This window comes from Ictidomys tridecemlineatus, chromosome Y (assembly GCF_052094955.1).
Source record: "Ictidomys tridecemlineatus isolate mIctTri1 chromosome Y, mIctTri1.hap1, whole genome shotgun sequence".
NCBI lineage: Eukaryota > Metazoa > Chordata > Mammalia > Rodentia > Sciuridae > Ictidomys > Ictidomys tridecemlineatus.
This window is the reverse complement of record NC_135494.1, coordinates 865,090-878,480: the sequence shown is the minus strand read 5'-3', so window position 1 is coordinate 878,480 and position 13,391 is coordinate 865,090. Positions and strand designations below refer to the sequence as shown.

At 43.3% G+C, this 13,391-nt stretch overlaps 1 long non-coding RNA gene across 1 annotated transcript in view; it reads left to right on the top strand.

Moving 5' to 3' along the window:
- Window positions 1-8,329, top strand: part of LOC144371951 (uncharacterized) — a 38,212-nt gene extending 29,883 nt beyond the window's left edge. The window contains exon 3 of the long non-coding RNA XR_013432011.1: window positions 8,266-8,329. This is a non-coding gene — a long non-coding RNA (uncharacterized LOC144371951). The remainder of the gene's footprint in view (window positions 1-8,265) is intronic.
- The last annotated feature ends 5,062 nt before the right edge of the window (window positions 8,330-13,391 follow it).

The window sequence follows — 13,391 nt, the reverse complement described above, 5'->3', positions numbered from 1 at the left end:
GCACTGGGGTCGTGGTCCTTATGCTCTGGGAGAGGTTTCGCTCCTTCACACTGTGAGAGACTGAAAGGGCAGGAGTCACAGCTGACCTGGGCCCTCAGCACCAGCATCCACAGGCTGACTGTCCAACTTTCTCCAAGGAATGGGAACAGGGCTTGGGGAAAACAAGGTTCCAAGAAGTTAGTTGTCTACATGAGGCTTGTTCCGGGACATTCCTTAGCCCCAAGACCTCAGGTGAGCCCCCAAGATGCTGTACCTCACAACTTAGGCTGTCCTCTAAGAGGAGCTGACCCAGGGCCTGAAATTCCTTTTACCATGCAGGGCACAGGACACCTGTGAGCACATGGTGGCAGCCCCAGGAATGGATAGTAGCTGAGAACATAGGACTCTCTGAGGTGTCCAAAGAAAACCTGGCTGAGAAAATCAGATTTGGTGTCTACATCTTAGGAAGATTAAAAAAAAAAACAGAATTTAGGCAGGTGTGAACTGATGTTCTCTATGAACTTGCTCTATATCAATGAACCTTCAGACTACCGGACATTGGGGAACTAGGCCACCATGAGGTATAAGACAGGGTTCTGCATCATTGGCAACAATTATCTTGGCCTCTCTAAAGCTCTTTCAAAGCCAATTACCTTAATTTCTGTATTAGTCAAAAATTCTCCAAACAAATGAACTTCTCAGAATATATTACCAACCTTACCCAACATATAACCACCATCTCCCAAAGCTAACAATGTAGTAAGGGACCTACAGAAGAAATTTCCCCTTTTTCACTGTAGCCACCCATCTGATGATCCTACCAATGCACTTGGTTACTGTATTCATGCATAACTTCCTTTTCAAATGTTCTTGTCAGGCATGCACAGTGGGGCACAACTATAATCCCAGCAGCTTGAGAGATTGGGTCAGGAGGACTGCTAAATTCAAAGCCAGCCTCAGCAACTTAATGAAGCCCTAAGGAACGTAGTGAGATCATGTCTCAAAATAAAACATAAAAACGGTTGCTGATATGGTTCAGTGATTGAGTTCCTCTGGGTTCAATCCCTGTTATTAGAAAAGATGTAATTTCTTCCAGAATGGGACACATACATCAATAAGGATAGGGTGAATCCATGTTCCTGAGGATGGTCATTAATATTTGGGTCAAAATAAACTATTTTCCTCAGGTATGGTGGCCAGTGATTTAATTCCAACAGCTTGAGATGCTGAGACAGGAGGATCAGAAGTTCCAGGCAAGCCTAGACAACATAGCCAGATCCTGTCTGAAAATAAATTTTAAAAGGGCTGGAGATGAATGACAAGAGAATAAATCAGACACTATTATCGTATTTGACTACATGACCCATGTGAATGGACATTAGGTACAACCAAAAAAAAAAAAAAGAAGTTACACTCTATTTACATATGGTGTGTCAAAATGCATTTTACTGTCATGTAAAAGTAACAAAAGTCAAGAAAAAAATACCTTCTACCAAAAACAAACAAATAAACATACAAAAAAGAGCTGAGGATGTAGCTAAAGATTCAATATCCCTAGTATGAATAATGCACTGCCTTATTTCATTTAAAGCAGCTATTTTACCAGAACACAAGATGTGTCAAGTTACTATTCTTTCCCCTAAAGGATGATATTCAGAAACAGAAAAAAAAATTATGGGCTATGGATGTGGCTCAAGAAGTAGCATGCTCGCCTGGCATGAGTGCGGCCAGGGTTCAATCCTCAGCACCACATACAAACAAAGATGTTGTGTCTGCCAAATTAAATAAATAAATATTAAAATTCTCTCTCTCTTAAAAAGAAAAAAAGGTTATGCTTGCCAGAGATAGTGGCACATGCCTGTAATCCCAGGGACTCAGGAAGCTAAGGCCGGATGATCATAAACTGGAGGACTGTGTCCAAAACAAGTGGTATATGATCTCTTTTTAAAATACTGGGGGGGGGGGTTCCTGAGGATTTTACTGATAAACCTTCTCTAGTTTTGATCCCCAATATAAAAAGAAAATATTCCTTGCAATACTTCACTAAAGGAAAAGTGAAAGTGAATAGACTGTGTTCATTTGAAACACAGGAAGAAAATATATTTGAGAGTGATGGGAAGTGGAGAGGAAGATGGCATTTTAGAACGCAGCAGGCAACTGCAAATGAAGGACCTACAGCAGCCTTCACAGACTCTGAACAGGGAAAAGGAAAGTGGATTTGCATCCTGCTTCCTACACATTTGGAACAGTGGGTGCAGGCCAGCAGCAGTGAGGGGAGGGGAGGGGAAGCCAGGGACCTGAGCAGCCCATTCAACAATGGAAGCCACAGAATGGAGCCCAGGGCCACCTTCCAGCCAGAATTGGGCCTCATGCTCTGAGCTGACCTCAGGGACCAGCCCACCCCTCAGGCCCAGAGGGCAGAAGCCCAGAGACAAATACCATGGAGGACTAGGCAGCACCCTCTGCACCAATTTCGGGCACCCAACACCCAGCTCACCCGGTTGGACCAGGGGATAGAGGCTTTGGGTCAGTCGCCAGGGAGGTGACTTCAAGTTTCTACCATCCAGCCCAACCCCCAGGACCAGGGTAGAGACCCAGGGCAACCTCCAGAGGAGACTCCGCCAGGCTCTGCAGCTCACTGGTTTGCGGGGCCCCAAGGCAGGTGCTGACTGCGTACCTTCAGCCCTGGTCACATACTCACCATTTTTATCTTCCTTGGGGACCTGGTGTTCTCTTGAGGAACCCCTGAGCACCAGAGATCTCTGGGACACGGGCTGCTCAGAATCACCTAGGCCTTCAGGGCAGAGCACATGGGGCCCAGGAAGGAAGAGCGGAGTTGGTGAGGAAGAAAAGCCCACGAGATTTCCAAAGCCCGCCCTTCCCCTGTGCTCATGAATCTGATTGGACAGTTCCACCCCAGAAACACTAATGGTCCTCCTCCAGGAACACCTCTGCCTTATAACTGACAACTAATGTTATCCAATCACTTCCTAAAATTCCCTAGAGTGACAGATCCTTGGTCCCATTCCTTTTCAGGTGGAGTGTCTTTGCTGGGTTGGAAAAATAACCCAGTTAGAAGTCTTTGCTTGGAACTTGGTGAGGATGGGTTGAGCTATGGCTCTGGGAGACTGCTTTCCCAGCATGGGTGATGCCCTGGGTGTGAACTCCTCCACAGAAACAAAGAACAATTTAAAAAAAAGTTACTTGAGGAGGCTGAGGCAGGAGGAGCCCAAGGTTCAGGTCAGGATCTACAGTGTTACCCGTGTTTACTGTGACGGGTCCTTGCTTCCCCAAATGCTGAAGTATAACACAGAGAAGCACGTGGAGAGTGGAAAGTGGAAGGCTCAATTAAGGAAGAGCAGAAAAGATTCACCCCCACCCCCAGGAAGAAGGGGACTGGAAAGGAGAAATCCTTGGAAAACAGAAGTCTTCTCTCTTTTACATCTAATGTCATCTTTTGTCCTCCACATTCCTGTCCTTTATTTCTCTTTATTGTGCATGTGATGGGGGTTGCAGGTGGAAGGACAAAGGTGGGAAACTGGTGGGCTGGTGGGGCGTGGAGCAGAAACCAGGGCAGGAACAGCCTAGGGTGGTTGGATTAGCATCTTCCTGTTTTACTGGGAGCTACTTCATTAACACTTATTTAGGACCTGCCCAAGGTCATGGTGAAGTGGCTCCCTCTTTCTCCACAGAAAAGCCCTCTTCCCCATGGCTGATTTTCCGACTGTCACCAAAAGAGTCCATTGTAGATAAACTTCCTATTTTCATGTCACCCTGTTTACTTGGCCACTGGCAGAGAAGATACCAGCACTCCAGGAGCTGGACACCCCCTTACTAGTCATCACAAACCCATCCAGTATGATACTTTGAAGAAATGTGCAAAGGAGGTCTCTGGCCTTGAGCTGGGCTTCACAGAGATGTCTACATTTTTAATATAAGTTACAATTGGGCTCCATAGTAACAGCTGGCAGGGGGAGGAAAGAAAGGGGAGAAGAAGCTCTCTTCTTCTCAGGTGTTGTCCTTGAAGAGTTAACTTGCCCAGAACAGTGAAAGAAAAAGCTGCTTTTGTGTGAACTTCTGAGCCCCTCCTCTTACATGCTGGGTATAAAACTCTGAAACTCCCTGAACTTGGGGTTCAGGGGATTGATTGATTACAGCAAAGGCTACACCCTCTGAACCTGGCTGCAGGCAAGTAAAAGTGTTTCCTGCTATGTTTGGTGCCTTGCCTCATTTGTCCCTACGACAATGGGACATTAATATTTCAATTTCTCAGGTGTTGTTCTGGTTTTCCCAGGTTCAGATTAGACTCCATTTTCTTTATGGTTCCTATTGGACCACATTAACCTAGCTACATAGACTCTTCTCTTTAAACCTGGCTTCACAAACAGGGAAATCCTATCTGAAAATAAAATAAAAGGGTTGGAGATCTAGCTCAGGGATCAATCCCCACAGGGAATATACCACAGAACCTCTAAGAAAAAGATACCTATATTCATATATAGAATCACTTGGTGTGACCTCAGACAACTTAGCAAGACAGTCACAAAATTTTTGAAACAATATTTAAAGATGTCACATATATCACACTTGTGTGATATCTAAAAATAAAAAAAGTTTGACAATTATTTCTGTAATTCTCCTCACCTTCTGCCCCCTGATCTTTGAGGAGATAGCCTGAGCTAAGGAAGTAAGCAATTGGTGTTGGTGATTTGGCCCAGTGCTCTGTCCCCAGCAGAACAGGGGAAAATAAGGAAGTGGAGTGAATCCTCCAAGGCAGCAATGTGCACTGGAAATAAAATGGCTGCTTTGTGCTTAATGTCCAAGTTCTACATTCCACTATTAGGGCAGTTCTAGAAAGTGACCTGACTCTGGTGATTCCACACATCAGGTCATCTGTTTACCCCAAAACCAAACAGAAAATGTCATGATGAAAAGCAGGAAAGGAACTTTGATCAGTGAAGCTACACCAGGAAGACCAGGGCACCATGTCCTTAGCTGTCTCTTCAGGGCTGTCTAGGACTCTCAGGTTTTATAGAAAGGGCAGTCAGTCAAAGGCATGTGTGTAGAGGGCACACTGTATGTAGGTTAGGTGTCATCTGTGGCTTCAGGCATCTATGGGTCTCATAAAATGTCTGTGAGCTCATGGTCACGTGCCCCCTTGACACACTTCACCCCATTGCATGTTATGCTCCAATTCAGGACCCCCAAAAGACCATAAGAGGCCAAGATCCATGTAAGCAGCAAAGAGGTATTTATTGTGAGCTAGCTCAGTCCTCCATGTGCACACAGCAACTGGTGAAGCTGAGAGGCCCCAAACCCAGGGTTTGCAGCAGTTTTATGCACTCTTTGGGGAAGGCAGGGACTTCACATGCATCATAGCATCTCTTAGCAAATCATCACACACCGCAGGAAAATTATAAAACAACTCAAAAACATGATTAGCACATTCACTGGTGGCAACAATTGGGTAGGGGGATTCCTTTGAACTAATTGGTTTAAGCCAAGAAGGGTGTTCCTGCTGAGCTCTGGGGTTTCCCAACATATCATCAACCTCCATAAACTACTGGGAGGGTCATCTGGCACCCCAGGTATTTTCCCTGTCTCATGCTAATAGGTGGCTGCTGGGAGGTTGCTATGGGTCCCCACCTAGCCTGACTAAGTCAGGGACAGGTTGCACAGCAGATCTCTCCTGTTATTTTCAGATAAACAACTCAGCAGGGTGGGAGGGTTAGTATATGCCTAGGAGTGCTCTGTAGGTATTTCTAAGGACAAGGGTCACACCACCCCCCTCCTTGCACAGACTTTGCTCTGAGGTAGAGGCTGGTTTTTCATGCACAGGCTGACCTGAATTCATCTATCAGGTGGATCCCCTCCTTTGTGTTCTTTCCATGTCAGTGGTTCAGAGGCACCAACATTTTCAAGAAAAGCCACAAGCCCACCAGCTCCTGCCTGGTAAGCACCATATCCCTAGCTTGTGACCTAGGGCTCTCAGCTTCCTGGGTTTCAACTGATAATTAAACCAGAAAGAACAATACCCCTGCTCAGCTCGGCCCATACAGCCTGCATATGAAAGCCCACTTGGGGCACATATGGCCTGTGGTGTTGATACCGCTGGTTACTGGGGAGGAGTTCTGCCCCCTCACACATTGAAGCTTGAACATTAGAGAAGCAAGCCCAGGCAAGCACACAAAGCAGGCTTTATTCAAAAATGAGGAACATGGACTTCTCCCCAGGAGGAAGAAGGGAGCCATCCTGGTATTCCCAGAAGGGAGATGTTCAATCTTTATTTTGTGAGTCCTGGTCTTCCTTTGTTCTCCATTCCTTTCCTCCTTATCTTTCTCTTTCCTGCCTTTGTGACTAGGCCCAGACATGCTTGGTGAGATGGCACAAAGGTGACAAACAGGAAGGCTGAAGGGGGAAGGGCAGGATGGAGCAGCCAAGGACACATTAACAACCTTATAGCTCTCTGTAGGGAGGGCCAATTCCTGAGACAGAATATCTTAGCAACAGAATGGAGCAAGGGCAAATTCTTGATGAGGGTGGAGCAAGTGCTCTGAAGGAATTAATATTTCTGTTCCTCAGAGGACAGTCTGCAACTTGCCAGACTCACTCAAAATTGACTCCATTTTCCTGTCTGTACTGACTGCCTGTCTCATTCTGGCTCCAGTATCTACCCCTTCCTGGAAAGTAAATACAATTGTATTCTTTACTCCTAACTTGGACTTGGTTAAGTCTTTCACATCCTGCACGATAACCCAAAGTCATTCCACCTACCAATATTACCCATGGACATTGGGCGGGGGGCTAACATATGCACAGTCATATTCCCAAAAGTGTGGAATTGTGGCCACATACCAGTTGGGAAATGAGAACTCAACTGCAGGGGCTTTGTTCTCCACTCTGTGCTGGGCATTGAATCCATGGCAGGGCCACATTAGGCCTGAGCTATGTCCCCATACTCCTTTTTATTGTCCTACAAAGAAGGTGGGTGGGAGCATAAATGTAATGGATTTGAGTATAAATCTCTTATGAACCCAGCCTAATTCAATCTTAATATTAGGAGCCATCTCATCATAAAATCATGAAAAGTTAATTTTTGTTTTACTATAAATTTCTAGCCTTGCTGGGAATCCCTGCCCGGGGCTTGTACTCACCTAAGCCCAGCTTTCCCTGGCCAGACAACAATCCTCTCTAACACTTTTGTGGTGCCTCATAAATCCTGGCTCCCCCTGACCAAATAACAACCCTCTTGAAAACCACAGTGGTGCCTCATAAATTTTGATGTAGGGATTTGAATTTATTGACTATCCCACATGCCAATCATTTGTAGACACACCCTCATGGACACACACAGAATCTCATTAATCAGCAGTATCTCTTAATCCAATCAGGATGACAATTAAATGTATCATTACTCATAGTATGGAATACCCCCTTCTCTCCAGCTGATAGTCTCCACAGTTTTCAAAATATTGCATTGGTGTAGGGTGTTTGTTAGTTACTAAACCAGTGTTGAATATTATTTGACAAAGAGAATGGATGAAGCAACATGTTATAATAAGCCAAAGTTCATCCTTTACCTTAGGGTTCCTCCTGGAATCATGTGAACATCATGCATGTTGAGTATAGATTTCTCATGCTGTCCATCTCTCCTGGCCTCCACTACACATTTGGTGGGATATTTTAGATCTCAGTGACCTTTAAGGTAATTAGATCTCATGACCTTTTAAGGTTTTTTTTCTTTTTGGTTTGGTTCTCCTGAGATTAAACCCAGAGATATTATACTACTGAGCCACATCCCCAGTCATTTTTATATTTTATTTTGAGATGCAGTCTCACCAGGTTGCAGAAGGCCCAGCTAAGTTGCTAAGGCTGTCTTCAAATTTGCAACACTCCTGTCTCAGCCCCTGCAGCAAGAAGGATCACAGGTGTGCCCCACTGTACCTGGCTGTATGTTGTGGACTTTAACAATGGAAATATAACTAGACTTTAAAATCCACTTCTTTCTTGCCTCCTTAATAATAGTCCATCCCATTTGGCACTGAATAAATAAACCTGGGCCTCAATTGATATTTAATTATGGTATGAATTTAGATAATTAGTAAAAGAAAAAAATTGAGAAAAGTAAATTATTTCTAAATATAATTTCAAATAAACATGAAAAAAGATCAGATTGATAACCTCATGTATTATGATGCTTCAGTAACTTAGTTATTAGCAAGTAAAAACACACTATTTACAACCAAATAATACTACAATAATATCTATCATTTTCTTTTTCTATAGGACTGTCAATGACTCACCTACCATGAGATGGACATAATTATTCTGATTTAAAATTTTGGAAAAAGAGAGAAGAGAGATAATGAATGACACATAAATCAGATATGTTTCCTTGGGTGTCAAAAAAGCCACCACAGCATCTGCTTTATTACCTGTGTTCCAGTCTTCTAACATTGTAACACCTATCTATAAGGTTATATTAATAAACAGAGTCTGCATATAAACATAATATAAACAGAGTCTGTTTATATTAATAAAACCTCACATGGAAGCTGCCTTAACCATCATGAATTTGTTTCAATAATGGAAATGAAAGGGTAAAGTTTCTAAGCTGGAGGGCTTGAATTAAAATGTAAAAGATTAGATATTATTGAGTTCCTCTGTTACACCCAGATTCCTGAGATAGTTAAGACCACACCCTACTAGCCATTTAGCCTAGGGCCCTGTGCAGTTTGTCACAGGGCCCGAACCAATCAGTTTGAATGTGTACCCCCCTTAGGAATGACCAATCACCTCCGCCCAACCTGTTCCCGCCAATGAATGTGCCAATCACGTCTCAGAGTTGTTGTTCAATTTCCCCGCGCCTCATGATGATTTGTTCTGATGTATGCAAAGCCCACCGCCCTCTCCAAAAAGTGTACTTAAGCTCTGCTTGACCTTTGCTCTGGGCTCTGGGCTGCTCTCCCTTCTTGAGTAAGCTCAGAGCCACAGAGCACTAAAATGGATCCCCAATAAATATCCCCTTTTGCCAATTGCATGGAGTCAGTCTCTTGGGTGGTCTCTCCCTCTGACATTTCCCTAGACCCTTACAGAAAGATATTTTTTTCTCATGTAAAAATACATCAAATTGAGATCAGTGGTCCAATTTCATTTTTATCCATTGAATCAGCTGAAAGTACCTTTCCAGAAGCCCATGTCACAATGTTTTCACTTGCTTCGCTTTTCTTACATTCCCTCCAAATCATGAAGTCTTCATTTCAGCAGCACTTACAATATCAAGAAATATGCTCTCCAACAACAAAAAAAAAATTCTGTTCCAACCCGTTGTCCCATTTGGTTAACTCAATTTTGGCTGAATGAAATTTGTGTTTCCCTCAGACTACAAGTAAAAACAAATTATAAATCACAGCCAGTCACAGATGACACAAACACAGTTCTAAATGGGGGCATGTTCCAGGGAGCATAATACATCCAGGGAGCCCTGCAGTCTTCCCCTGGGTGGGCACAGGACAGGTCAATGGAGGTCCTTAAATCACACTATCACAGCAGATCAGAACCCAAGTTCTCTGCTGGATGCCCTCTCTCCTACTGGCAGGGTACCCAGGGTGTGGGCAGAGTATACCAGGGTTCCACATGACATGGGGAGTAGTCCACCCTGTGGCACACACCAGGTTGACCCTGGGGCCCAGTGTACCAAGACTCTATAGCAGGAGGAGATGCCAAACATGCACCATACACCATGTTGACCTGTGCAGAGTGGGGTCTGGCAGGAGTCCATGAGGCTAAGAGGGTATGTGTTTCCTGGTGGCCACCAAGGCCATCAAGAGAGAGGAATGTGAGTGTGGAGAACTGAGGGGACTCTGAGCTCAGGCAGTGCAGGGAAGAAGGCGACAGTGAAGAGCAGATCCAGGCAAGACTGGGTGGTCATGGCCCAGGAAGTTCATCAGACCCAGGAGTAAATGGGCATCCATGCAAGTGCCTCCTGCTCCACAGTCATTAATAGACCCAAGGACTAGCAATGTCCAGGCCTCTTGGGCACAATGACCCCAGCAGAGCACAGCAAGAACACCCAGAAGTTTATATCAACATGCAAAACCCCTTGCAGTACAGGGCAAGCACTGGAAAGCAGGATCCTGGAAATTTACTGGCTGTAGGGTCAAGAGGGGTATTGCCTTCATGAAGGCTGACCACATCCAGGGTCCTACACCCACTGTGGACTTCAAATGGGTCATGACTGCTGGTAAGGAAGCTCTAAAGTGTCTGGGAGCCTTGAAACTAGTGCTCCAGAATCCCATCAGAGACCCTGCTGTTAATGTTAAAAGAAAAATTCCTGGCTACCATGTGAAATTTTTTGCCAGTTGAGGCTCTATTACTGATGTGGGGCATATGAGGCTGGATGCCTGGGGAAGACTCAGGAAGCAGAGTCATTGACAGCAGGGCTCAGAAGGGTATCACCTAAGATTTTCTGTACCTAGATGTTGGAATTTTATTATCTTTATACCCGGGGTGGGGAGGGGGTGGGGGTTGGGGAGGGGGTGGAGGTTTATTCATTTTTATTTATTTATTTTTTGTAGGAGTCTACATAAAAATTTTTTTGGTTGTTCAAGAAAGTGAATTTTTAATCATTTTTGAGATTATTCACATGTCTTCCAAGCTTTATTAGAAAAGAAGCAGTCATATAATTACATCTTTTTTTTTTTTTAAGAAAGAGTGAGAGAGAGGGAGAGAGTGGGAGAGAGAGAGAATTTTAATATTTATTTTTTGGTTCTCAGAGGACACAACATCTTTGTTGGTATGTGGTGCTGAGGATCGAACCCGGGCTACTCGCATGCTAGGCAAGCGCGCTACCTCTTGAGCCACATCCCCAGCCCCATATATAATTACATCTTCATTCTAAAGTATATTGAGTTCTTTGCAAATCTTTTTAATGATATTTGTTTTAAACAACATTATGGTGAGGGTCTCTGGAGAAGCTTACTTAAGATTCTTAGGTGAAGAAGAGAGCACCAATACATTAGGACATTCAACTGGGGCCCCCCTTACCTAGTTTTGATCACATGCTGTGTATGAAGAAAATCATCACATGATGGTTCCAGGGCTACTGAGGTTCCCTGAACACAGAGAGAAGTCCAGCCTGGGTTTTCCGGCATATTCCACCTAAGTATTAATCATAGTGATAAAAGCTAAATTGGATGTCAGTGGTTAAAATTCCCTGCTGTTAACGATGTTTAAGAAGAAAGGGACCAGATGAAAACATGGAGGAAAACCTGCAGCGCTGCATCTACTGGCGTGGTCATCAGTGGGTCCACACACACAGCCACAGCAAACTCACCACCTGAGCAAGGGGAGTGCTCACTGCTAGAGCACCTGTCTAGCAGGCACATGGCAAGATTGGGTCCCTGGTACCAGGGAATAAGAAGAAATAGAAAGCAACTCAAATAAGTACAGGGCAAAGTATATTTTTAGAAGATGTCTCTCCTAACAATACATACAAATTACAACTTTTATAATGCTCTTTAATGTGCCTACTTACAACACAACACATGAGGCTTAGAAGAAACACGAGTGACACAGTAGTGGTCCCAGAGTCATCAACAGGCCAATAAGGCACCAAGGAAAAGGAAGAGGCCAGTTGTAGGGCACAAAGGGTCACATCTCTATGGTCCCAGCATCTAGGAGGCTGAGGCAGGGTGACCACAAGTTTGAGGCCAGCGTCACCCCATCTTAAAAAATAACAATAAAAGAGCTAGGGGGAAGCTCAGTAGTGAAGAACTCCTGGGTGAAATCTGAAGGAAAGAAGGGAGCAAAGGAGGAACAAAGAGACATTTAGCCAATGTGCCCAGAATGCTGGAGTGCACAGGCCTCAACTCACATACACAACGTGTAAGCAAACTTTAGAAACACACAAAAGAATAAGTTGAGAAGACATGATGTAATAATTGATTTTTGAGAAAAAAAAATAATGGGCAGCAATGTTGTGAGAAAAGTCAAAGAAATCAATAGTTGCATTACACAGAGAAGATGAAAGAACTGCACTAGGGAGAATATGTAGAGAAAGGGTGACTTGATCCTGTACATGCGTGTGCACGTGGGTATGGGTGTGCATGTGTGGGTGGCACAACTCAGCCCTCTCAGTTGTTTGCTTTTGTAGTGTCACTTGGTGCTTTAGATAACACTCACATGAGCACCAGGGCACGTTCCATAGTCTCTGTGACTCTGCAAAGTTGATTATCTGGTGTCTGGTGCACAGAGGGAACAAAAAAATGTTTGTGAAAAAAATTTCTGTAATACTCATGTTGATTACTTACATTTCATTTTATCATTAGATCTTAATACAAATGAATAGTTTTTTCCCTTAAATATTAAAACAATTCTCCCACCCTCTTTTCAACAAAATTATCGAAAATAAAATTTTTCAAAATGGACTTCAGTTTAGTCCAACTGGAAATATAAAAATTTGGGGTATAAGCTGTGAATTAATGTCTTTGTGATGCTCAGAATCATTGTAGAATCTTAGAGCTTTAAGGGCATTAGTATACATAAACACAGTAAAAAGGAATTCTTGCCTATGAATCAATTAAGACTTGGAAACTCTACAAAATCCAGGCATATATTGATTTACATCAAAGTCTCAAGAAACATCAAGGAGCCAGGCATGATAGCACATCTGTAATCCCAGTGGCTATAGTTTGAAAATCACAAGTTCAAACCCAGCCTCACCAACATACTGAGGCCCTTGGAAAGAATTTATAAAATACTTCAATCAAAATTAAAAAAAAATAAAAATGGGTAGGGATGGGATCAGGGCTTATGCACTTCAGATATGATGGTGGTGGTGGTGGTGATGATGACGACGATAATTATAATAGTAATGCTTATTTTCTTTGGCCCTCAATTCTATGACCCTGGTAATTAATTTAAAACTTCTCACAGTTTTTAATTTTTTCACAACATATATAAGAGTCATAAGATATATGAGGAGACAGAAAATATCATATTATTCATAAACCTGGAAAAAGTTATTTTTAATTATGAGACCAGAGTCATAAAATATCATTTGTTTGTTCTTTTCTTTTTAAAGAGAGAGTGAGAGAGGAGAGAGAGAGAGAGAGAGAGAGAGAGAGAGAGAGAGAGAGAGAGAGAGAGAGAGAGAGAGATTTTTAATATTTATTTTTTAGTGCTCGGTGGACACAACATCTTTCTTGGTATGTGGTGCTGAGGATCGAACCTGGGCCGCACGCATGCCAGGTTGAGTGGTCTACTGCTTGAGCCACATCCCCAGCCCATAAAATATTATTTGTTTGCTAAGGTCTTTAGTGGAAAATATATGGGCAATATGAGAGAAATTGGACTCAAAAGAAGAAGAGAGATGAAAACTCTAAAAAAAAATTAAAAAGCTGCCAATACAG